This window comes from Mirounga angustirostris, unplaced genomic scaffold (assembly GCF_029215605.1).
Source record: "Mirounga angustirostris isolate CCGP_5_RB_7025 unplaced genomic scaffold, mMirAng1.0.hap1 SCAF_6, whole genome shotgun sequence".
In the NCBI taxonomy this organism is placed as follows: domain Eukaryota; kingdom Metazoa; phylum Chordata; class Mammalia; order Carnivora; family Phocidae; genus Mirounga; species Mirounga angustirostris.
The window spans coordinates 94,190,858-94,215,166 of NW_026991714.1; positions in this window are offsets into that span (position 1 = coordinate 94,190,858).

Below are 24,309 nucleotides of genomic sequence, written 5' to 3' on the forward strand. Positions count from 1 at the left end.
GCCGCGGATCACGGTTTGTGTCAATCCCGAGCTGAGAGCCCGCGCCTGGCCTCCGCCTCTGCAGCCGGCTTCCCTTCTCCGTTACCTGGGAGCTCTGCCACACTCAGGCACCCCCGGTCTGTCTGTGACCCCGAGGGTCCTGAGACCACACTGTCCTGGAGGGTTCCAGCCCCCGCTTAGCCACCAGAGTGACGTCCCTCAGCCCAGCAGACTTTTAAAAGTTCCGATTTTGTGCTCCGTGGTTCTATCACTTGCCAGAAGCGGCTGACGGAGGCCCCTCCCCCGCCGTCTATCCTCCCGAATATCGCCTCGGATTCACTTCTCCGCACGTCCTACCTTCCAGAAAGTGGTCGCTTTTCTGACGAGAGAGTTGTTGCTCTTCTTTTCTTCAATCTCCTGTTGAGTTTGTAGGTGTTCCGAATGGTTTGATCCCTATCCAGCTGAATTCCTGAGAGGAGACGAAATCCAAGTCTCCTACTCCTCCGCCATCTTGCTCCGCCCCCCTTGTTTTGTTTGTTTTTATCTTTATCTTTTTCTTTTTTCTTTCTTTCCCATTCTTTTTCCCTGGTTTCAGGTCTTTTCTGATTTGTTTACTGTATATTTTCTGGGGATGTTGGTACCCTGTTAGCATTTTGTTCTCTCATTCATCTATTGTCCTCTGGAAAAATGACAAGATGGAAAAAATCACCTCAACAAAAAGAACAAAAGGCAGTACAGACTGCCAGGGACCTACTCAATATGGACATTAGTAAGATGTCAGAACTAGAGTTCAGAATGATGGTTTTAAAGATACTAGCTGGGCTTGAAAAAAGCATGGAAGTTATTAGAGAAACCCTTTCTGGAGAAATAAAAGAACTAAAATCTAACCAAGTTGAAATCAAAAAGGCTATTAATGAGGTGCAATAAAAAATGGAAGCTCTAACTGCTAGGATAAATGAGGCAGAAGAGAGAATTAGTGATATAGAAGACCAAATGATGAAATGAAAATCAAGAAGCTGAGAAAAAGAGAGATAAACAACTACTGGATCACAAGGGCAGAATTAGAGAGATAAGTGATACCATGAGACAAAACAACATTAGAATAATTGGGATAACAGAAGAAGAAGAAAGAGAGAGAGGGGCAGAAGGTATACTGGAGCAAATTATAGCAGAGAACTTCCCTAATTTGGGGAAGGAAACAGGCATCAAAATCCAGGAGGCACAGAGAAACCATCTCAAAATCATAAAAATAGGTCAACACCCTGACATCTAGTAGTAAAACTTACAAGTCTCAGAGACAAAGAGAAAATCCTGAGAGCAACTCGGGAGAAGAGATCTGTAAACTATAATGGTAGAAACATGAGATTGGCAACAGACTTATCCACAGAGACCTGACAGGCCAGAAAGGACTGGCATGATCTATTCAGAGCAGTAAATGAGAAAAATATGCAGCCAAGAATACTATATCCAACTAGGCTGTCATTGAAAATTGAAGGACAGATAAAAAGCTTCCAGGACAAACAAAAACTAAAGGAATTTGCAAACACAAAACCAGCCCTATAACAAATATTGAAAGGGGTCCTCTAAGCAAAGAGAGAGCCTAAAAACAACATAGACCCGAAAGGAACACAGACAATATACAGTAACAGTCACTTTACAGGCAATACAATGACACTAAATTCATATCTTTCAGTAGTTACCCTGAATGTAAATGGGCTGAATGTCCCGATCAAAGACACAGGCTATCAGATTGAATTAAAAAACAAGACGCATCGATATGCTGTCTGCAAGAGACTCATTTTAGACCCAAAGACACCCCCAGATTGAAAGTGAAGGGGTGGAAAACCATTTACCATGCTAATGGACACCAAAAGAAACCTGGGTGGCAATCCTTATATCACACAAATTAGATTTTAAACCAAAGACTGTAATAAGAGGTGAAGAAGGACACTATATCCTACTTAAAGGGTCTATCCAACAAGAGGATCTAACAATCGTAAATATCTATGCCCCTAACATGGGAGCAGCCAATTATATAAGCCAATTAATAACAAAAGCAAAGAAACACATCAACAACAATACAATAATAGTGGGGGACTTTAACACCCCCCTCACTGGAATGGACAGATCGTCTAAGCAAAAGATCAACAAGGAAATAAAGACTTGAAATGACACACTGGACCAAATGGACTTCACAGATCTATTCAGAACATTCCATCCCAAAGCAACAGAATACACATTCTTCTCTAGTGCCCATGGAACATTCTCCAGAATAGATCACATCCTAGGTCACAAATCAGGTCTCAACTGGTACCAAAAGATTGAGATCATTCCCTGCGTATTTTCAGACCAAATCTCTGAATCTAGAACTCAATCACAAGAGGAAAGTCAGAAAGAACTCAAATACATGGAGGCTAAAGAGCATCCTACTAAAGAATGAATGGGTCAACCAGGAAATTAAAGAAGAATTTAAAAAATTCATGGAAACCAATGAAAATGGAAACACAACTGTTCAAAATCTTTGGGATGCAGCCAAGGCAGTCCTAGGAGGAAAGTATATAACAATACTAGCCTTTCTCAAGAAACAAGAAAGGTCTCAAATACAAAACCTTACCCTACACCTAAAGGAGCTGGAGAAAGAACAGCAAATAAAGCCTAAACCCAGCAGGAGAAGAGAAATAATAAAGATCAGAGCAGAAATCAATGAACTAGAAACCAAAAGAACAGTAGAACAGATCGACAAAACTAGGAGCTGGTTCTTTGAAAGAATTAACAAGATTGATAAACCCCTGGCCAGACTTATCAAAAAGAAAAGAGAAATGACCCAAATCAACAAAATCATGAATGAAAGAGGAGAGATCACAACCAACACCAAAGAAATGCAAACAATTATAAGAACCTATTATGAGCAACTATATGCCAGCAAATTAGATAATCTGGAAGAAATGGATTCATTCTTAGAGATGTATCAACTATCAAAACTGAACCAGGAAGAAATTGAAAACCTGAACAGACCTATAACCACTAAGGAAATTGAAGCAGTCATCAAAAATCTCCCAAAAAACAAAAGCCCAGGGCCAGATGGCTTCCAGGGCAATTCTACCAAACATTTCAAGAAGAATTAATACCTATTCTTCTGAAACTGTTCCAAAAAAATAGAAACGGAAGGAAATCTTCCAAACTCATTTTAGAGGCCAGCATTACCTTGATCCCCAAACCAGGCAAAGACCCCATCAAAAAGGAGAATTACAGACCAATATCCTTGATGAATGTGGATGAAAAATTCTCACCAAAATACTAGCCAATAGGATCCAGCAGTACATTAAAAGGATTATTCACCATGGCCAAGTGGGTTTTATCCCTGGGCTGCAAGGTTGGTTCAACATCTGCAAATCAATCAATGTGATACATTAATAAAAGAAAGAACAAGAACCATATGATCCTCTCAGTAGATGCAGGAAAAGCATTTGACAAAGTACAGCATCCTTTCTTGATCAAAACTCTTCAGAGTATAGGAATAGAGGTCCATGCCTCAATATCATAAAAGCCATCTATGAAAAACCCACAGCGAATATCATACTCAATGGGGAAAAACTGAGAGCTTTCACCCTAAGGGCAGGAACACAGCAGATGTCCATTACCACCACTGCTAGTCAACATAGTATTAGAAGTCCTAGCCACAGCAATCAGACAACAAAAGAAATCAAAGGCATCCAAATCGGCAAAGAAGTCAAACTCTCACTCTTTGCAGATGATATGATACTTTATGTGGAAAACCTCAAAAGACTCCACCCCAAAACTGCTAGAACTCATACAGGAATTTAGTAAAGTGGCAGGATATAAAATCAATGCACAGAAATCAGTGGCATTTCTATACACAAACAACAAGACAGAAGAAAGACAAATTAATGAGTTGATCCCATTTACCATTGCACCCAAAACCATAAGATACCTAGGAATAAATCTAACCGAAGAGGTAAAGGATCTGTACTCAGAAAACTATAAAATACTCATGAAAGAAATTGAGGAAGACATAAGGAAATGCAAAAACGTTCCATGCTCATGGATTGGAAGAACAAATATAGGGAAGATGACAATGCTACCTAGAGCAATCTACACATTCAATGCAATCCCTATCAAAATACCATCCACTTTTTTCAAAGAAATGGAACAAATAATCCTAAAATTTGTATGGAATTAGAAAAGACCCTGAATAGCCAGAGGAATGTTGAAAATGGAAAGCAAAGCTGGTGGCATCACAATTCCAGACTTCCAGCTCTATTATGAAGCTGTCATCATCAAGACAGTATGGTACTGGCACAAAAACAGACACATAGATCAATGGAACAGAATAGAGAGCCCAGAAATGGACCCTCAACTCTATGGTCAACTCATCTTTGACAAAGCAGGAAAGAATGTCCAGTGGAAAAAAGACAGTCTCTTCAACAAATGGTGTTGGGAAAATTGGATAGCCACATGCAGAAGAATGAAACTGGACCATTTCCTTACACCACACACAAAAATGGACTGAAAATGGTTGAAAGACCTCAATGTGAGACAGAAGTCCATCAAAATCCTAAAGGAGAACACAGGCAGCAGCAACCTCTTCAACCTCTGCTGCAGCAACTTCTTCCTAGAAACATCGCCAAAGGCAAGGGAAGCAAGGGCAAAAATGAACTATTGGGACTTCATCAAGATAAAAAGCTTTTGCATAGCAAAAGAAACAGTCAACAAAACCAAAAGACAACCGACAGAATGGGAGAAGATATTTGCAAATGACATATCAGATAAAGGGCTGGTATCCAAAATCTATAAGGAACTTATTAAACTGAACATCCAAAGAACAAATGATCCAATCAAGAAATGGGTAGAAGACATGAAGAGACATTTCTGCAAAGAAGACATCCAAATGGCCAACAGACACATGAAAAAGTGCTCAACATCACTCGGCATCAGGGAAATCCAAATCAAAACCTCAATGAGATACCACCTCACACCAGTCAGAATGGCTAAAAATAACAAGTCAGGAAACGACAGATGTTGGCGGGGATGCGGAGAAAGGGGAACCCTCCTACACTGTTGGTGGGAATCAAGGTGATGCAGCCACTCTGGAAAACTGTATGGAGGTTCCTCAAAAAGTTGAAGATAGAGCTACCATATGATCCAGCAATTGCACTACTGGGTATTTACCCCAAAGATACAAATGTAAGGAACCGAAGGGGTGCGTGCACCCTGATGTTTATAGCAGCAATGTCCACAACAGCCAAACTGTGGAAAGAGCCAAGATGTCCATCGACAGATGAATGGATAAAGAACATGTGGTATATAAAATGGAATATTATGCAGCCATCAAAAGGAATGAAATCTTGCCATTTGCAACAATGTGGATGGAATTGGAGGGTATTATGCTGAGCGAAATAAGTCAATCAGAGAAAGACATGTATCATATGACTTCACTGATATAAGGAATTCTTAATCTCAGGAAACAAACTGAGGGTTGCTGGAGTGGTGGGGGGTGGGAGGGATGGGGTGGCTGGGTGATAGACATTGGGGAGGTGATAGACATGGTGAGCGCTGTGAAGTGTGTAAGACTGATGAATCACAGACCTGTACTTCTGAAACAATTAATACATTATATGTTAAAAAAAAAAACAAAAAAAGCAGAAGATAGCAGGAGGGGAAGAATGAACGGGGGGAAATTGGAGCGGGAGATGAACCATGAGAGACTATGGACTGAGAAACAAACTGAGGGTTCTAGAGGGGAGGGTGGTTGGGGGATGGGTTAGCCTGGTGATGGGTATTAAAGAGGGCACGTTCTGCATGGAGCACTGCGTTTTTTGCACAAACAATGAATCATGGAACACTACATCAAAAACCAATGATGTAATGTATGGTGTTTAACATAACATAAAAAAAAAGAGATGAGCGATGAATTAATTAAACCATGTGTTTAGTGATGAGGGGGTGAAAAAATACACAGCAGAGATAGTACAATCATGACATTGCTGTGAGCCTAGTTACCATATACCTGAATGTACTAGAGTTGACCCTTGAACCACATGGAGGTTAAGGGCACCAACCCCCACCCCATGCAGTTAAAAATTCACATACAACTTTTGACTCCCCCAAAACTTAACTACTAATAACCTACTCTTGACTGGAAGGCTTACTGACAACATAAACAGTCAACACATATTTTATATGCTGTATGTATTATGTACTATTCTTACAATACAGTAAGGTAGAGAAAAGAAAATGTAATTAAGAAAATCATATAGAAGGGAAAATACATTTATAGTATTGTACAATATTTATTGAAAAAACTACATATAAGTGGACCATGCAGTTCAAACCTGTATTGTTGAAGGGTCAACTGTACAATCGTCAAATGAATCTTCCTTTATATTCATCCAGAAAATTCACCTAATCACTTTTTAGGTACTGAGGATATCATTGTCAATAAGGTAGATATAGTCCTTGCTCTCATTGATTTTTCTCTCAGAGAACTCAGCTATTGAATAATTAATTGCAAGTGTATTAAGTGTCTCAAAAACAAAAGTGCTGTTAGAACCTCTAACAGATAGATTGATCAGAGAATGCTTTCTGGAGGAAGTGATATTTAAACTGAAATCCAATGAGTAAGAATTATTAGCTAGTCTCATAGGTGGGAATGGGAGAATTCTGTGGGCAGAGCAAAGAGTAAAGGCTCAGCCACAAGCAGAGAAGCTTTATGTTATATTCAGGAACCAAGGAAAGACCTGTAGGAATAGGATATAGAAAATATAGGAAAAAGGAGGATACTTACTGGCCAGTTACAGTGTTTGATTCATCAGAATATATTTTTCACCTTCTTACTCATTTATTGGGCTTTTACTCTCACATCTGTGTTCATTTTCCCCCTTTCCCTCATAAGTCTGAAAGAATCTGTGTGCATGTAATTTTTCTTATCTTGCTTCCTAGAATGTATTTAGCCCAAGACGCTTGCCTGTTTCCTCCCTGTAACTCTTCCTTGTCCCACTCTTTTTTCCCCCTTTACTTCCCTCTGTAGCTAGCATGATATTCTGCCCAGGTCTTTGAATTACACCCCTTTTGGTGAATCCATCTAAAGATTCATGTTCCTCTTAGAGAATTCCAATCCACTGAGGTTTTACTCAGGGGGCCCTTTGAGCCTGCTGGGGATAGCACTTCCTACTTGTGCTGTGGGCTGTCCCTCTGTGTCTTGTTGGCTAGATCCCTTAATCTGTCCCAAATTCACTCTGTTGAAATCCAATAGTCCTGGGTGACTGTATTCTTTGAACCCTTTTCTCACAATGCCAAATTCAATAACATCACCTGGCAGAGCCAAACCGCCTCTGAGTTTGTTTGGGTTTCTTTCATTTTATAGTACATATTGCTTCTGTTTGTTTGATTTCTTGTGGAGAATTTAATACTGGCTGTAATCTGAATTTTGCAAAGAAAATTGACTGAATTCAAATTACTTGTGTGTAACAAATACCATCACCCTGCTAAATTGCTATTTACACCAATAAATATAAACTCAGATGCCTTTGGTTAGGCTGAGTGCAATAATTTTAGAACCCTCACATAATGCATAAACTAGAAAACTTAAATTGAAAGCTGAAACTGTGAGGTGGGTAAGACAAACTTTAATAAGCAACTGCTCAGACTCCCTCCATTTTCTAAGTAAGAAAATGGTCAATAATATATTACTCACATCTTCTACACAACATTTCATCAATTGACTTGGCTAGTTTCTTGAAGAGAAACTGGCACCCAACCCAGTTGATGATAGTCTTTATTTCACCAGGGGGTAGAGAGAGTTTGATATCAGTTCAGAAAGAAAAAGCCAGACCCCAAAATGCTATACTTTCAGAATAAATGTACCACTTGGAAAATAGCATATAAAGGAGTCCTGGTCAACTTCTGTGTCTTGTCGTAAGTGATCTTAAGATGTCAGACCTATTTTCAGCTAGGCAGTACCTCAATCACTTGGTACTATTAATATTATCAGAGAAGGTAAAGGAGAAATGTTTCTCTACTCGCAACACTTCTAGCACCTAATATGTTGGTTTTTCACACCAAGAAATTTTTTAAATGTCTGCAGCTACTACTGGGTGTCCTACAATTTGTTTATTTTTATTTATTTATTTTTTTACAATTAACACAATTTATTTTAGTAAGGACTTCATAAGTTGGAGAGAAGGAAAGGAAAGGAAATAGAGAAAGAGGAAGAATATAAATACATTTATTGAATATCACCATGGGCCAGAAACTGTGGCAGGTCTTTATATATACATGTCCTTTTACATATGTCTTTTCACATCAGCTTCATCACAGCTCTGAGAGAGGTATTATCATTATTGCTGATTGGGAAAACAGACTTTGAGAATTATCTAAGTCCATGCAGCTAGTAAATAGGACACTTACAAAAATCTGAATTTAAAGCTGTTGTTTGAACTGCACTGCGGTGACACACTAAAAAGAAGGCTAATTGCCATTAGGACCTTTCTTTTCTTTTTTCTTTCTTTCTTTCTTTCTTTCTTTCTTTCTTTCTTTCTTTCTTTCTTTCTTTCTTTCTTTCTTTCTTTCTTTTTAATGCTCTGAATGCTTGTATTAAGAGAAAAAGTTTAAGTAAACAACTTAACATTACATCACAAGGAACCATAAAAAGAGGAAACATTGCTAAAATTTAGTAGAGGAAGGAATTAACAAAGAAGAGTCAGAAATAAATAAAATAGAGATCAGAATAAACAACATAACATTGAAAGTAATGACCAGTTTTTCCAAAAAAATAAACAAAATTGGTAATGCTTTAACTACATTAACTTAGAAAAAAAGAGAGAAGACTCAAAAACCAAAATAAGAAATGGAAGAGAAAACAATACAATAGATAAACACAGAAATACATAGCATGATAACAGATGACTATAAACAATTATATACTAACAAATCAGATAATTTAGGAAAAAAATGCCAGATAATTCCTAAAAATGTACAAGTTATCATGATTGAATCATAAATCTTGAATCCAAGAAATAAGAAATCTTAGGCCAATAACAAGAATGAAAGTTGAATTAGGAATAAAAAATCTTCCAGCACAGAAAAGTCTAAGACTACATGATTACATTGGTGAATTCTACCAAACATTAAAAAAAATATTTAATGACAGTCTTTATCAAAATCTTACAAATAATGGAATAGAGGAAACACATTTAAAAATCATTCCATGAGGCCAAGTAGTACCCTGATGCCAAAGCAGGATAAAAACAGTACAAGAACAAAAAGGTCTACTTTGTCCAATATAAGTATTGCTACTCCAACTTTCTTTTGACATCCATTTGCATGATAAATGTTTCTCTACTCCCTCATTTTAATTTGCAGGTGTCTTTAGGTCTATCTATAATGAATCTCTTCTAGGCAGCATATAGATAGGTCTTTTTTTTTTTTTAGATCCATTCTGACACCTTTTGTCTTTTGATTGGACTGTTTAGTCCATTTACACTCAAAGTAATTATTGATAGATAGTGTTTGTACCATTTTGTTACTTGTTTTGTTGTTGTTTCTGGAGATTTTAGAGAAAACCTAAAGAAATCCTTTCTTGTCTTTGTCATTTTTGGTCTCTCCTTTGCACTCAAAGGGTCCCCTTTAATATTTCTTCAGGGCTGGTTTAGTGGTCACAAACTCCTTCAGTTTTTGTTTGTCTGGGAAACTCTTGATCTCTCCTTCTATTCTGAATGATTGCCTTGCTGGATAGAATATTCTTGGCTGCAGATTTTTCCCATTCAGCACTTTGAATATATCATGCTACTCTCTTCCGGCTTGCCAACTTTCTGTTGAGAAATCTTCAGCTTGCCTTATGGGTTTTCCCTTCTAAGTCAAGGACTTCTTTTGTCTCGCTGCCTTTAAGATTTTTTTCTTTATCACCATATTTTACAAATTTAATTACAATATGTCTCAGTATTGGCCTGCTTTTGTTGATTTTGATGGGAGTTCTCTGTGCCACCCAGATCTGGATGTCTGTTTTCTTTCCCAGATTAGGGAAGTTTTCTGCTATTATTTCTTGAAATAAATTTTCTGCCCTCTTTTCTCTTCTTCTTCTGGGACTCCTATAATACAAATGTTATTATATTTGATGGAGTCACTGAGTTCCCTAAAGCTATTATTGTGTTGCATATTCTTCTTTCTCTTTTTTGTTCAGCTTCATTATTTTCCATTATTTTGTTTTCTATGCCACTAATTTATTCCTCTGCTTTTTTCAGCCTGCTGTTCTTTCCATCAAATTTGTTTCTAATCTCATTTATTGCATTCTTCATCTTTGATTGATTGATTCTTTTTTAACTCTTATCTCTGTTTTAAGGGTCTCCCTGAAGTCTTCTATTCTTTTCTCAAGTCCAGTGAATATCCTTATGATTATTGCTTTAAATTCTCCATTAGGCATATTAATTGTATCTGTTTCACTTAGATCTCTGGCCATGGCCTTATCTTGTTCTTTCATTTGGGATAAATTCCTCTGTCTTGGCATTTTGTCTAAGTCTCTGCCTTCTTCTCTGTGTTTGAAAAGCCAGCTATGTCTTCTACTGAAAGTAATGGCCTTATGAAGAAGAGGTCATGTAGTGCCCAGGGCCTGGTGCTGTAGTCACCAACTGGATGCCCTACAATTTAATTCAATTCTGACACTGTCTTTGGAGTTAATGTTAGACCCCATTGGTTAAGGGCTCAGCAGTATAAGACTGCCCCCTACTTCACATACAGATTGTAAGTAGTGGGTCTCCAAGTTACCTACACTTTTGTCTGACTTAGCTACAAATTGGGTGTTCTAATGTCCCCCTCATCAGTTTCAATAATTTGCTGCAATGGCTCACAGAACGCAAAGAAACACTTATGTTTAACACTTTATTATAAAAGATAGTATAAAGGATACAAATGAATAGCCAGATGAAGGGGTATATAGGGTGAGGTCCAGAACTGTCCTGAGCACAGGAGCTTTTGTCCACATGGAATTGGAATGCATCACCCTCCTGTTATATGGATGCATACACCAACCAGGAAGCTCTCTGAACCCCACAGTTAAGGATTTTTATGGAGGTTTCATTACATAGCCATGATTGATTATTAACTCAATCTCCAGCACCTGGAGGATGGGAGAGGGTGGGGCTGAAATTTCTAAGCTTCTAAGCATGGCTTAGTCTTTCTGGTTACTAGCTCCCATCTTGAGCTGTCCAGGAGCTCACCAAGAGTCACCTCATTGAAACAAAAGATGCTCCTATCACCCAGGAAATTCCGAGGTATTTAGGAGCTCTGTGTCAGGAATCAGGGGCAGAGACCAATAAATATTTCTTATTATGTCACAGAAGCACATTTTGAATTCTTCTTCTTTTTTTTTTTTTTTAAGATTTTATTTATTTGACAGAGAGACACACAGCGAGAGAGGGAACACAAGCAGGGGGAGTGGGAGAGGGAGAAGCAGGCTTCCCGCCAAGCAGGGAGCCCGATGCGGGGCTCGATCCCAGGACCCTGGGATCATGACCTGAGCTGAAGGCAGACGCTTAACGACTGAGCCACCCAGGCACCCCTGAATTCTTCTTTATTTGGTCTAACTACCTAAGAAAGTCTTCACTTTGTTTAAACAAATATTCCTGCCTTTTTTTTTTTTTTCTGTATCTTCTTATTCTGATACTGTGGTTTTCAAATGCATTTTTTTTTAAAGATTTTATTTATATATTTGACAGAGAGAGAGAGAGAGAGCACAAGCAGGGAGGGAGGCAGGCAGAGGGAGAAGCAGGCTCCCACTGAGCAAGGAGCTGGATGCGGGACTCAATCCCAGGACTCTGGGATCATGACCTGAGTCGAAAGCAGTTGCTTAACTGACTGAGCCACCCAGGCGTCCCTTCAAATGCATTTTTATTTAACTTCCAATACCCTTCCTGTCTTCTGCTTTTTAAATGAAGTCCTCTATATTCCAGAGAGTTATGCTGGCTGGAGTAGGGTTGAAGGCCCAGGAGCCTCCTTATTTAGTATCCTCACCTTTATCTTCTTGCAGTAGTTCCTGAAAGACTCCATGGAACTCTTAATGTCCAGTGAAACACACTGGTTTTGAAGAGGAGTATCAGTGATTCAAGTTACCTGTTGATGAGGGAAGCTTGCCTTCCTATAGTTTAGATAGATACTTTTTTTTTTTTTTTGCCACTGCCTAGAGTCTAAAAATATGTCTGGAACCCCCGGACAACATGTTCTGGTGATGTTAGAACATTAGTTGGATCCCAATTTTATATCTTGTTCTTCAAGGGATGGTCAAATTCTCCTAAAATGTGTTTACCAGAAGGATCCAATAGCTTAGTAGCTAAAACCTGACATATTGAAAACCAAAGGAAACTCAGGTAGGAAATGTCGAGGTATTGATTGAATCTTGAAATATGTGTGTATGTTTTATGTCTAAATTTTGAAAATAAAGTGAAGGAAATGAAAGCAAAAATCTCCAAAAAAAAAACCCCTCAAAGACTTTCCCCTGTATCACTTAGGGTCATTTTTATTTTTGTGTTAAAAAATTCAAAATACTAGCAAATTTCTCAATGTCCAAGATATGAACTGGATTCTTCTTTTGTATAGTAACCTGACTCCTCCCCACTTAAAAGAATTTTTCATTGTATATCATTGGTACAAACCCTATCCCATTTGGGAGGGGAATACTGTATTAAAAGTGTGAGGAAATAATACAAGACCATAGGTTTTATTTCTCTCTTGCTTTTTTCCTCCTTTCAAAACATAAGCAGAGCAGATTGGAGGATGATATTAAGTGGGTAGATTTTTCTTTTGAGAACTAAGATACTCCTGGTATTTATTATCTTTCTGTACTAGAAACTTGACATCCTGGTAACAAAGGCCTTTTGATTTTATAACTTCATTAACTTAATACCTAATGAAGTGGATTAATGTGTTTGGCAACTGTTGTGTTTTGGTAAGCACTAAACACAGAAGCATCAAAATCTTATTTAGCTTTATAAGTAATAGCATAGCCATTCTTTTTCCCAGGCTGCAAACCTATGATGACCTTCTAAACATTACATCTCAGAAAATATTTTAGTATGGTAACTTTTAATTTTTTTTAAGTTTCTCTTCTCATGCTGGACAGATTTTCAGCAGTCTCAGAAAGCTAATCAACTTTCTTTGCATGAATGAACTTAATCTTTTTACATTTTAAACTTATTCCATTTGGGGAGAAATGGTTTCCTATCTACCTCACATTTGAACCTGTATGAAAGATGCAACCTTGCTGCCACAAAAAGTTTTTTCTCAAGGTGAGTGAATTTAGTGAATTAAATGAATTCATCTGAGGCAATAAACACAAATTTGTATTTTGGTTCATTCATTTTTTCAATGTATCCAATAGCATTTATTGAACACCTATTTTGTTTTATTAAAAAAAAATTTTTTTAAAGTTCTACGACCAATGTGGGACTTGAACTCATGACCCCGATATCAAGAGTTGCATGCTGTACCAACTTAGCCAGCCAGGCACCCCTTGAACACCTATTTATTGAAGGCCTGATCATATGTTAAGTATAATACAGCATTAAAGCAAAAGTATTTTATGCCAACATAGTTTACCCAAAATTTTCCTTTCCAACTATGCACGTTTGTGTTGTGCTTAGCACAGGAGAGTGTTTACATGGAAGACTTGATTAAATGGCTTAAGTATTATGATTAATCCTGGTTATTACAAGACATTACCTTATTTTTTTTTTTAAAGATTTTATTTATTTATTTGAGACGGAGAGAATGAGAGACAGAGAGCATGAGAGGGAGGAGGGTCAGAGGGAGAAGCAGACTCCCTGCCGAGCAGGGAGCCTGATGCGGGACTCGATCCCGGGACTCCAGGATCATGACCTGAGCCGAAGGCAGTCGCTTAACCAACTGAGCCACCCAGGCGCCCTACCTTATTGTTTAGAATGGTTTCCCACTGTTTAAGTGAGAATCCGTTAATGTACCGGATCCTAATGACAGGGGATGAAATAACCTGGCTATAGAGCTGATATTTGGCTGGCTTGCCCTTGTATAAGTATGTAGATAGTACACAGTTGTGTCTAATTTGATTGATGAATTCTCCTGCCATATTGAATGTTATATATTTTGAAAATTATCCCTGACTGTGTATCATTTTTTCTTTTACTGAGAGAGGTATAAGATTTATTTGAAAGGCTGTTGGGCGACTGTTAATAGAAGGCAATCCTATTTTATTTCAGAAAATTTCCTTTTAATGGCAATTTTGAAGAATTTAGGGCAGCCATAATTTTCAAATATCCAGAAGAAATATAAAATGTTGCATTGGGAAAAAGATAAGTTGGGAAACTTCCTCTAGTACTACTTTCTTCATCAGACCAGGTTGGTTTATTGTGCTCTGTCAGTAGAACCTCTCTTTTCACCAGTTCTCCACACTGTGGGAAGGACCCTGAACTGGAAAACAAGACAATTTGCCACTCTGGGCCTTGGTTTCTTTATCTATTAAATGGGTGTGAATGTTACAGATATGGATTTTATTGACTGCAACTCAGGTTTGCCTAGACTATAATATTATTTTCCTATTTAAAAAAAAAAGGTTACTTTCCATTTCAAGACATAATACCACATGGTTGAGAAAATTTAATCCTGGCTCTAGAGTACTTCAGTCTTTTTTTTCCGTCATTTTATGCTTATTAATAATGAATTTGGGGTTTTAGCTCTCTGTCTCCTCTCCCCAGAGTTGTTGGTGGGGCAGGCATGCTTATGTGTGCTTAGGCCTTAGGAGGAGTGCAGGGAGAGTGTAACTGCTGGCCTCAGTGAAGTGTTTGCTCATCCTGCCTGTCCCTCGTGACTGGTGTCCAGACAACTCTCCATCAGATTTCCACGGCATTGGCCTGCCTCCTCTCTGACTCTCAGTCTACTCTGGCATCTGTGCCCACTTCCTCCTCATCTTGGCCAGGAGTTCTCTTTGGTTCCACTCACTCTTTTGGCCCCTTCTGTGAACACGCAATGATCTTGTCAAGCTACTGTTCCTGGTTAGAATTTAAGCTTTGTTTTTTTCCTCCAATATTTCATTATGGAAAATTTCTAACAAACAAAAAAATTAAAAGTATTTCACACTGAACACTCATATACTTAGGACTCAGATTCTGTAATTAACATTTCACTGTACTTGATTTGTTGAATATCTATCAATTTCTCCATTCCTCTGTGGTAGGCAGAACATTGGACTGCCTGAATATGTCCATTCCCTAAACCCTGAAACCTGTGAAGATGTTACTTTATATGGCAAAAGGAACTTTGCAGATGTGATTTTTGTTAAGGACCCTCAGATGGGGAAATTATCTTGTATTATCCAGTTGGGTTCACTGAGAAAGAAGGCGATGTGACAGTGGATCCAGGGTCAGATACTGCTGGCTTTGAAGATGGTGGAAGGAGCCATGAGTCAAGGAATGCAGGCAGCATGTAGAAGCTGGAAAAGGTAAGGCAATGGATTCTCCCCCAGAGCTTCCAGAAGGAGCACAGCCCTGACCACACCTTGATTTTACCCCGGTGAAATTCATTTCAGATTTCTGATCCCCAGTAAGATAATAAATTTGTCTAGTTTTAAACCACTAAACTTCTTACATCTTTTTTTTTTTTTAAGATTTTATTTATTTATTTGAGAGAGAGAATGAGACAGAGAGAGAGCACGAGATGGGGGAGGGTCAGAGGGAGAAGCAGGTTCCCCGCCGAGCAGGGAGCCCGATGCGGGACTCGATCCCGGGACTCCAGGATTATGACCTGAGCCGAAGGCAGTCGCTTGCCCAACTGAGCCACCCAGGCGCCCCAACTTCTTACATCTAGCAGCATAAGAAACTAATACACCAACCAGCCATCCAGCAGTCCATCTTTTAAAGTTTCTTATACATTTGGAAGTTGCAGACACCATTACCCCTCCCCTCTTAATATTTTAGCATGCCTGACATCAATAAGAGTTCAATATTTGTTGGTGGTTCTTTTTTCTTTTGAGTTAAAATTAACATAGAGTGAAATGAACAAATGTTTAGTGTACTTTTTCCTGAGTTCCAAGAAATGCTTACACTTGTGGGACCCAAACTCCCATAGAGATAGGAAACATACCATCGCTCCAGGAAGTTCCCTCTGTTTCTTTCCAGTAAATGCTCCTTCTCCACCTCGTGTAACCATTTGTTCTTTTTGCTTTTTCTGGAACTTTGTATTAATGGAAATATGTAGTATGTACTCCTTTGGGTTAAGCTACTTTCTCCTAGAATAATGTTTTTGAGGTTTATTCCTGTTCTTGCATGTATCAATAGTTTGTTCCTTTTTATTGCTGAGTACTATTTAATTACATGAATATACCACATTTATTTATCCATTCTCCAGTTGATGGATGCCTAGGCTGTTTCCAGGTTTTGGTTAATGTGAATACAAATGATATGAACATTCTTGTATAGGTCTTTTTGTGGACATATGTTCTCATTTATTGGGTAAATATCTAGGAGGAAAACACTGTGCAAGTTTAGTTTTCTAAGAAACTTCTAGAACTTTTCCCAAGGTGGTTGTAGAGTTTTATACTCAATTGCTCTACATCTTCTTCAATTTCTGATATCGGCAGTCTTTTTAATTATAGCTATTGTGGAGGGTATGTAATAGCATTTCATAGTGATTTTAATTTGCATTTTTTGATGACTAATGATGTATGCCAGGCTTTGCCTACTGAAGCTAAAGAGCCCAGTTTCTTGTGAATCAAAAACTTATTTTGAAACTTAAGTCACCCTTATATCCTTATATAAGGAAATAGCTATCTGGTACTAGATGAAGTAATGAGGGTGAGGTCCTGCAAGTCCTAGGTTAATAGTTCAGAGTTCTTTCCTGCAGCAAAGATCTGTTCTCCCTAGCTTACAGGCTCATTGGGAGGAGCACAGGAGATGATGATTGAAATGTGAGCTGTTATTATTTCAATCTTACTGAAATAAGGACGAAGATTTCTTTTTTGTTGTTGTTTTTAGAAAATATCTCTTAAACATAGGTTATCATTTCTCAATATTTATGACTATTTTGGTTACTCGAAATCAAGAAACGAAGGAAAATAGTCAGTGTAAGAGAGCACTAGGTAGTTAAAACTGTCAGTATTTTTTAAGGTGTATTTGGAAAAGCCTGCCAGAGCAGCTTCACTGAAGGACAGAAAGTTTGTTAGTGCGTTCTACAGAATGAATGTACTGTTTGGATGTGGGGTGCATGTATATTTATCAGGTTTCTCTAACAGTTTGGAAGGGATATACTAGTTTTAGATTTCATTTAACTGAGACCGCATTCAAATGGGAGAACAATTTTGTTATATCATCAGTACTGAATACATGGTTTCTTCTTCCTTTTTTATTCTCTTTGTATCTAGATTTGTCATGACCCTTCTGTACTACAGAAACTCAGCTCCAGGCAAAGTTTTACAGCACAAAGTGTTCACAAACCAATTCTGTATCCTGCCAAAGTGAAGAAAAATCTGATTTTTAGAAGAAAAAAATCTATATTTATCTCCCTGGAGGGAGAATAATACGTTAGAAAGAATAAAAAGATGTTACTTTCCCTCTCCTTTTCTGACCCCCTCCTGTTTTTTGTTTTTTGTTTTTTGGTTTTTTTTGGCCTCAGCTTCTCTTTGAAATCAACAGGTTCTTTTCCTTAAACAACAAACACTCCTGTATCCATAAGGCCAGCCTCCCCCTTCTCTGTTGAAAGAAGTATCTCTCATATGTTGAGGCAATAGGGAAGGCAGTCTTGTAGTCTCTTCCAAAGTGCTTAAAGGGAAATGAACTGTGGATACCAGGTGAATTTCCACCATGATTTCAAATCATTAGATCCCACAGCTCAAACTTGAGGCCTATGGTATCACTTCTTGGGTGGCAATTTGAAACTTTTCAGTTAACGTGAGGGGTGTACTCTGAGAACACCATGTAATGTGGGCCTATGCTACAGTTTAGCTTGTGAGAAAATTTCCTATTTTTAGAGTCTTTTGTCATATTCTGAAAATCTCTTCTCAGCTAGAAAATTCTGACTTTTGATCAATCGTGTGTTTCTTAACCTTTTAGTCTTGACTTATTCCTGCGTTCTGCATACTTAATTGGTTTGGGTTTGTGTGTGGAGGGTGAAGAGGGGTAGCAACTTGGAAGATATATGCTCCTCTCTCTCAATTATTTTCAGGCTATTAGAGATGACTGAGTGAACTATTTAAGAATTTCAAAAGGGGAGACCTATTAAAAAATAAGTGACCTTGTGCTTAAACCAAATGATTAAAATTTCAAAATTAGGTACTGAATATCAATGTTAAATATTCTCCCTACACTTTGAGAACATTCTGCCAGACTAATGCATGCAAAGGAGTCTAGTTTTTCTGGGATTCAATGCCTAATTGAAACCAAATTAGAAATATCTAAAGAAAACTTACAGGAATTCAATATTTTGGTTGCTAATTTAGAATCATAAACAAAAGTTGTACAAATGGTCTACAGATACATGTATGTAAGTTGATATACAAAATACCATGAGCAAATTTCTGAACTTAAAAATGTTTGCATTCGGGGCGCCTGGGTGGCTCAGTTGGTTAAGCGACTGCCTTCGGCTCAGGTCATGATCCTGGAGTCCCGGGATCGAGTCCCGCATTGGGTTCCCTGCTCGGCAGGGAGTCTGCTTCTCCCTCTGACCCTCCTCCCTCTCATGCTCTCTGTCTCTCATTCTCTCTCTCTCAAATAAATAAAAATAAAATCTTTAAAAAAAATGTTTGCATTCAAGTAGTAGTTGTTCTATCATGTTTTGTATTTGTATAGAATATGAAAAATAATGTATTATCTTAAAAGCACAGACCACAAATCCTGTGTCTTCTAACATTTCAATTTCAATTATTCTGTTTAGTTGTCCCAATAGATAAACTAGTATTTATTGGATTATGACATAGGCAACATATTGTGGTCAACTGGAAATTAGGGAGAAAAAAAGAAAATGAGAAATAAATTTGCTTTCTGAGCTTTCATATATAAATGAAAACCTGATAAATCAGAGCAGAGAGATGTGGTCCCCTTACAGAGGAGCAGTGGCTTATGGTTGAGGGGGGGACACTAGATTATTATTTGATTGATGCTATTGATGTGAAGCAAGAAACTGTAAACTCCTGTTTGCAATTAATACAAGGCATTGTTTTCCTATAATTCTAATTGCCTTCTGATTTGAGTTTCCATTTCTCCCAAATGGTGGAAATTTAATCTCAATCAGTTCATGTGTCTATCTCTCTTTCTTTCCTAGGGAGACAGGGACAGGCCCAGGACACCTTTGTATGAGGACAAACAAGCATCTGATTCTCATGGATTTATGCTTTGACTCCTCTCTTGTCCCCAGACCAGGAAACTTATTTGATGTCTGGGACAGGAAGTCTTGCTCTAATAGCATTATGTTCTTCCCAATCTATTGTCCTGGCAGGATTCTTCCCTTTCCCCACAGAGCCTAAATTGTTGAAACTCAAAAACCAAGACAAATCCTTTTCTCTGGCCTTCTGCTTTGTTATCCCATCCCTAGAGGCAGTGATTACAGAATACCTAAGTTCCTGAATGGAGGAAGGTTTAAGGGATGCCAAAGAATGTTGGGGAAAATTCACTTACTAACATTTCAAAATATCATCTTGCCACTGGTGTAAACACGTCTGTGTGTTGGTATGGTGTGGAGGTGGTGGGGAGGGCAGGTGTCTGGGTAGGCTGTGGACAGACTGAATAGGAGAAAGACAAAGGTCTAAAGGACTCCCACGGAACCAATCTTCTGGTCCCTGAGCAGTTATATCTTTATTATAGTGACAGATGCAACATTCCCTCTGAACTTGCTGCTATTAACCAATTAAATTACAGAGCTAACTCACCCTATTCTGGTTTTACCATTGTAAGTAAACTGCAGACAACCTCACTTTCCATATGCGTTATTTTCAGGGAGACAGTGAGCTAGTCAGAACTGTGTAAGTATTTGCCCCACCTGATGGACATGGTTCTTATTTAAAATGATCTGTTGGCTTTTTACTTTATTTATATAACATCTTCCATTGACACTCATGTACTTCACATTCTTGATTTTCCTCTGTCAGTCCTTGACCTTGCGGGCTAAAATGTAATTTAGGAGAAAGCCAGGAGCCTATACGTGGATTTCTATCAAGCATCAGGTGGAGAAAACAATCGAGTGGCTACTGCATTAATTTCTTGTACAAGTAAAGGTCAGCTCAGGAATTTTTTGAAAGCCTATATTTTGTGTGTGTATCATGTGAATCTCCTTGGACCAACATTTGGTGGCTTTTGCTCCCACCTGTTCACTCAGGACTTCAGTCTCCCTCCTATCTGTTTCCCAAGGCTTCTGGAAATTTCTAGCTATCTCAAATGACTTTATAAATCATCTAGTCAGTTACAACATGGCATCTACCAAGCTGCTTCTCTAACCAGGTATATCACTAGGTACCTTGCTTGACTTTTTTTCTTTTTTTTTTTTTTTTAAGATTTTATTTATTTATTTGACACACACAGCACAAGCAGAAAAGGGCAGGCAGAGGGAGAGGGAGAAGCAGGCTCCCTGATGATGTGGGGCTTGATCCCAGGACCCTGGGATCATGACCTGAGCCAAAGCAGACGCTTAACTGACTGAGCCACCCAGGTGTCTCCCATTGTTTGGCTTTTTAATTGAATCAAAACATACTACTATTATTTTTTTTTAAAGATTTTATTTATTTATTTGACAGAGACAGAGATAGCGAGAGCAGGAACACAAGCAGCGGGAGTGGGAGAGGGAGAAGCAGGCTTCCCCCCGAGGAGCGAGCCCGATGTGGGACTCGATCCCAGGACCCTGGGATCATGACCTGAGCCGAAGGCAGACGCTTAATGACTGAGCCACCCAGGCGCCCCAAACATACTACTATTATTAATGCTAGTTAATGGTTGTGTAGCAATTATATGCCAGGCAATGTGTTAAGCACTGATGCCCATGAGTTTATGTACTTCTCACAAAAACACTACATTGAACTGTGTCCTCCTGAATAAGTATGTTGAAGTCCTAACCTTAGTACCTCAGAATGTGACCTTGTTTGGACATAGGGTCTTTACAAAAGTAAACAAGTTCAAATGTGGTTATTGGAATGGGCCCTAATCCAATATGACTGATGTCCTTATAAAAAGGGGATACTTGGACATAGGGACAGACATACACAGAGGGAAGATGATATGAAGACACAGAGGGAGAATGCCCACATGAAGATGAAGGCAGAGATTGGCTGCAAGCCAAAGATTTCCAGCAAACCAGGACAGAGTCCTGGGACAAATTCTCCCCACAGCCCTCAGAAGGAATCAATGCTGTCAATACTTCAATTTTGGAATTCTAGCCTCCAGAAGTGTGAGACAATAAATTTCCGTTGTTTAGACCATCCAATTTTTGGTACTTTGTTATGGCAGCCCTAGGAAATGAATATACTCAATGAAGGAGGTGTTATTAATTGTTCCCATTTTGCAGATGAGGAAACTGAGGCATGGAGGAATTAAAAGATTTACCCAGCTAGTAAGTGATTCAAACCAACGCACTCTGATTCTAGTATCTGTTTTTTTATCCATTATACTCAATAGCCTCTTGTCTCTTTTTTAGTTAATGACCTTTCCCTTCTTAGATCTTTTCACATTCTTTTCACTGCCTTTGCCAGGCAACATTACACACATCACTTTGTCTGTAGTCTCCCACTGGACACCATGGCCTCCACTTGCACAGAACTACACTGTGGTCTGCGGTGTAGTGGGAAAAACCTCCCTCAGTACTCTATCCCACACTGTGGGAGGCTTTCTAAAGTAGCACTGCCTGAGCCCCAGGTTTGGCAGAATTTTTAGGGAAGCACCTCTTTAGGATGTTCATTCCAGCTTTCACTGTCCAGAATCTGGACATAAATCACTGGGGAGAGGGTGTAGAATAAGGACAAATACGAGTACTGGCTCACAATAAACTCTTGATAATCTCTTCACTCTCTTGTCATGTATGTGTATGTCACAAATACACATGTGTATATGGAGGAAAATACGCAGCAGGTTGTTGGATGAGAAAGATGTGAGAGAGACAACAAGAGCTAGCTATCCATGATAAAGACAATTTGTTGGGGTATCAGCATGTTTATTTAAAATTATGGGTGTGAGGAGGTGCCTGGGTGGCTCAGTCAGTTAAGTGCCCAACTCTTGGTTTCAGCTCAGGTCATGATCTCAGGGTTGTGAGATTGAGCCCCATGTCAGCCTCCACACTGGGCATGTGGAGCTTGCTTGAGATTCTCTTTCTCAGCTCCCCCCATCCACCATGCACTCGCTCTCTCTAAATAAATAAATAATAAAAAAATAAAATTATGAGTGTGTATAAAGATAGTCATTAAAATGTTAATAATGATTGTTGCAGGGTCATAGAATTTCTGAAATTTTTCCTTCTACATTTCTGTGGGATAAAGAGTAGTTATTATTTTTCTCAATAATGGTGGCTCCCAGAAAGAGCACAGAAATGATAAAGATGGTATTGTTTCCTTTATATTGGATTCACAAATTGGCTTGACTCTAAGATTTCTGAATCTCCTTGTCTTTCTTCCTGTATGATGTTTCTTTTTCTTTAAAATCATATTGAAGATCAGAAGTGTGATGCACAGGATAAGTGCTTAGAAGAGATTTGAAGAGGTGAAATTAAATAAATCAGCACATGAAGAAAATGGAAATGCTCACATGGTTAGGCTCTTCCTTTTCTCTTTCATTTGGACAGTCTGAGTGACTGTGACATAGAGTAAGGACCGCTTCTTCCCCACCCATTCATTTGTGCTTGGCCATATGGATCGTAATGACTGAGGCAGTCTGTTCAGGAACCTCTGCCCATGTTACTGGGCAACACACAACAGTCTTGCAGCAAATGCGTACTGGCAGGTTGTCATCAAAATAATAAGCCCATGGTCCAAAAAGAATAGTTGGTGCTCTTAATAGATAGTTATGGTACTCTTTTGTACACCGAGAACTCGAATATCTGAAAACCATCATGTTGTCAATATTCCTCCATTTGGCATGTAGAGTTAGAGCATCCCTTGTACCTATCCAGTTTTCAAGGTCAGTGAATTTTGTAAAATTCTTTGCCAAGTAGCTGCTGTGATATGAATAAACTTATGTGAAAATGAACTCAGCCAGCTAGTTATTGAACAAGATTTTTTTTTTTTAATGGAATGTACTGACAGGAAAGAAGAAAAGGCAAACATAAAGAGTGAATAATAACCTAACGAAAGAGGTTTTTTTTTTTTTCCTTCAGTTCAGGAGAAAGAGTAATCTATTTTTTAAAGACAAACTTTCAAAAGTCAAAAGGGAAGGAAGATGGAACTTCAATTCCATGGAGATAGAGGAAATAAATAAGGCATCTCTAAGGAAAAAGAATTAATGGCATGGATGTAACAAAACAGAACTAAATACTTGAATTGTTTAGTTTTTTTTCAGATATAGGAGGGTGTGAACAATGATGCAAAACAAAAAATGTATAGACTTAACCCAAACTTTCTTAAGTTATATTAAGTACCTCCTCCAAAATACCCAGCTGCAACAAGAATAAGTTTCCTACAAATGCCAAATTGTAAAAAAAAAAAGGGCAGAATTGTGCTTTCAGGTGGGCCAAAAGAACAATAAGAGCCACCTGGCATATTACTAAGTGAAAGAAGCCAATATGGGAAGGCTACATGAGGTATGATTCCAACTATATGACATTCTGGAAAAGGCAAACCTATGGAGATAATAAAAAAGATCAGGGTTTACCAAGGGTGTGGGCCGAGTTGGGGAGGGAAGATGAATAGGCAGAGCACAGAGGATTTTTAGGGCAGTGAAAATAATCTGTATGCTATAATAATGAATACATGTCAGTATACATTTGTCTAAACCCATAGAATGAACATCATCAAGAGTGAACCCTAAGGTAAATTATGGACTTTGGGTGCTTGTGATGTGTCAATGTACATTCATCCTTGTTAACAAATGTACCATTCTGGTGAGTGGTATTGATAATGGGGAAGACGAGCATGTGTGCGGGAAAGGAGTATAGGGGAAATCTCTGTATTTTGCTCTCAATTTTTTTGTAAACCTAAAACTGCTCTAAAGTAGTCTTTTAAAAAATTACTGTAATACCATTACTATACCTAAAAAAGAAAAAAAAAGAAGAAAGAAAGAAAGGAAGGCAAGAGAGACATTTTAGATTTTTCCTTTTAGGCAATAATGGACCAAGTGAAAAGAAACTTATTAAAATATTTTGCTAGAGAGGTTATTACAAAGCATTTTATAG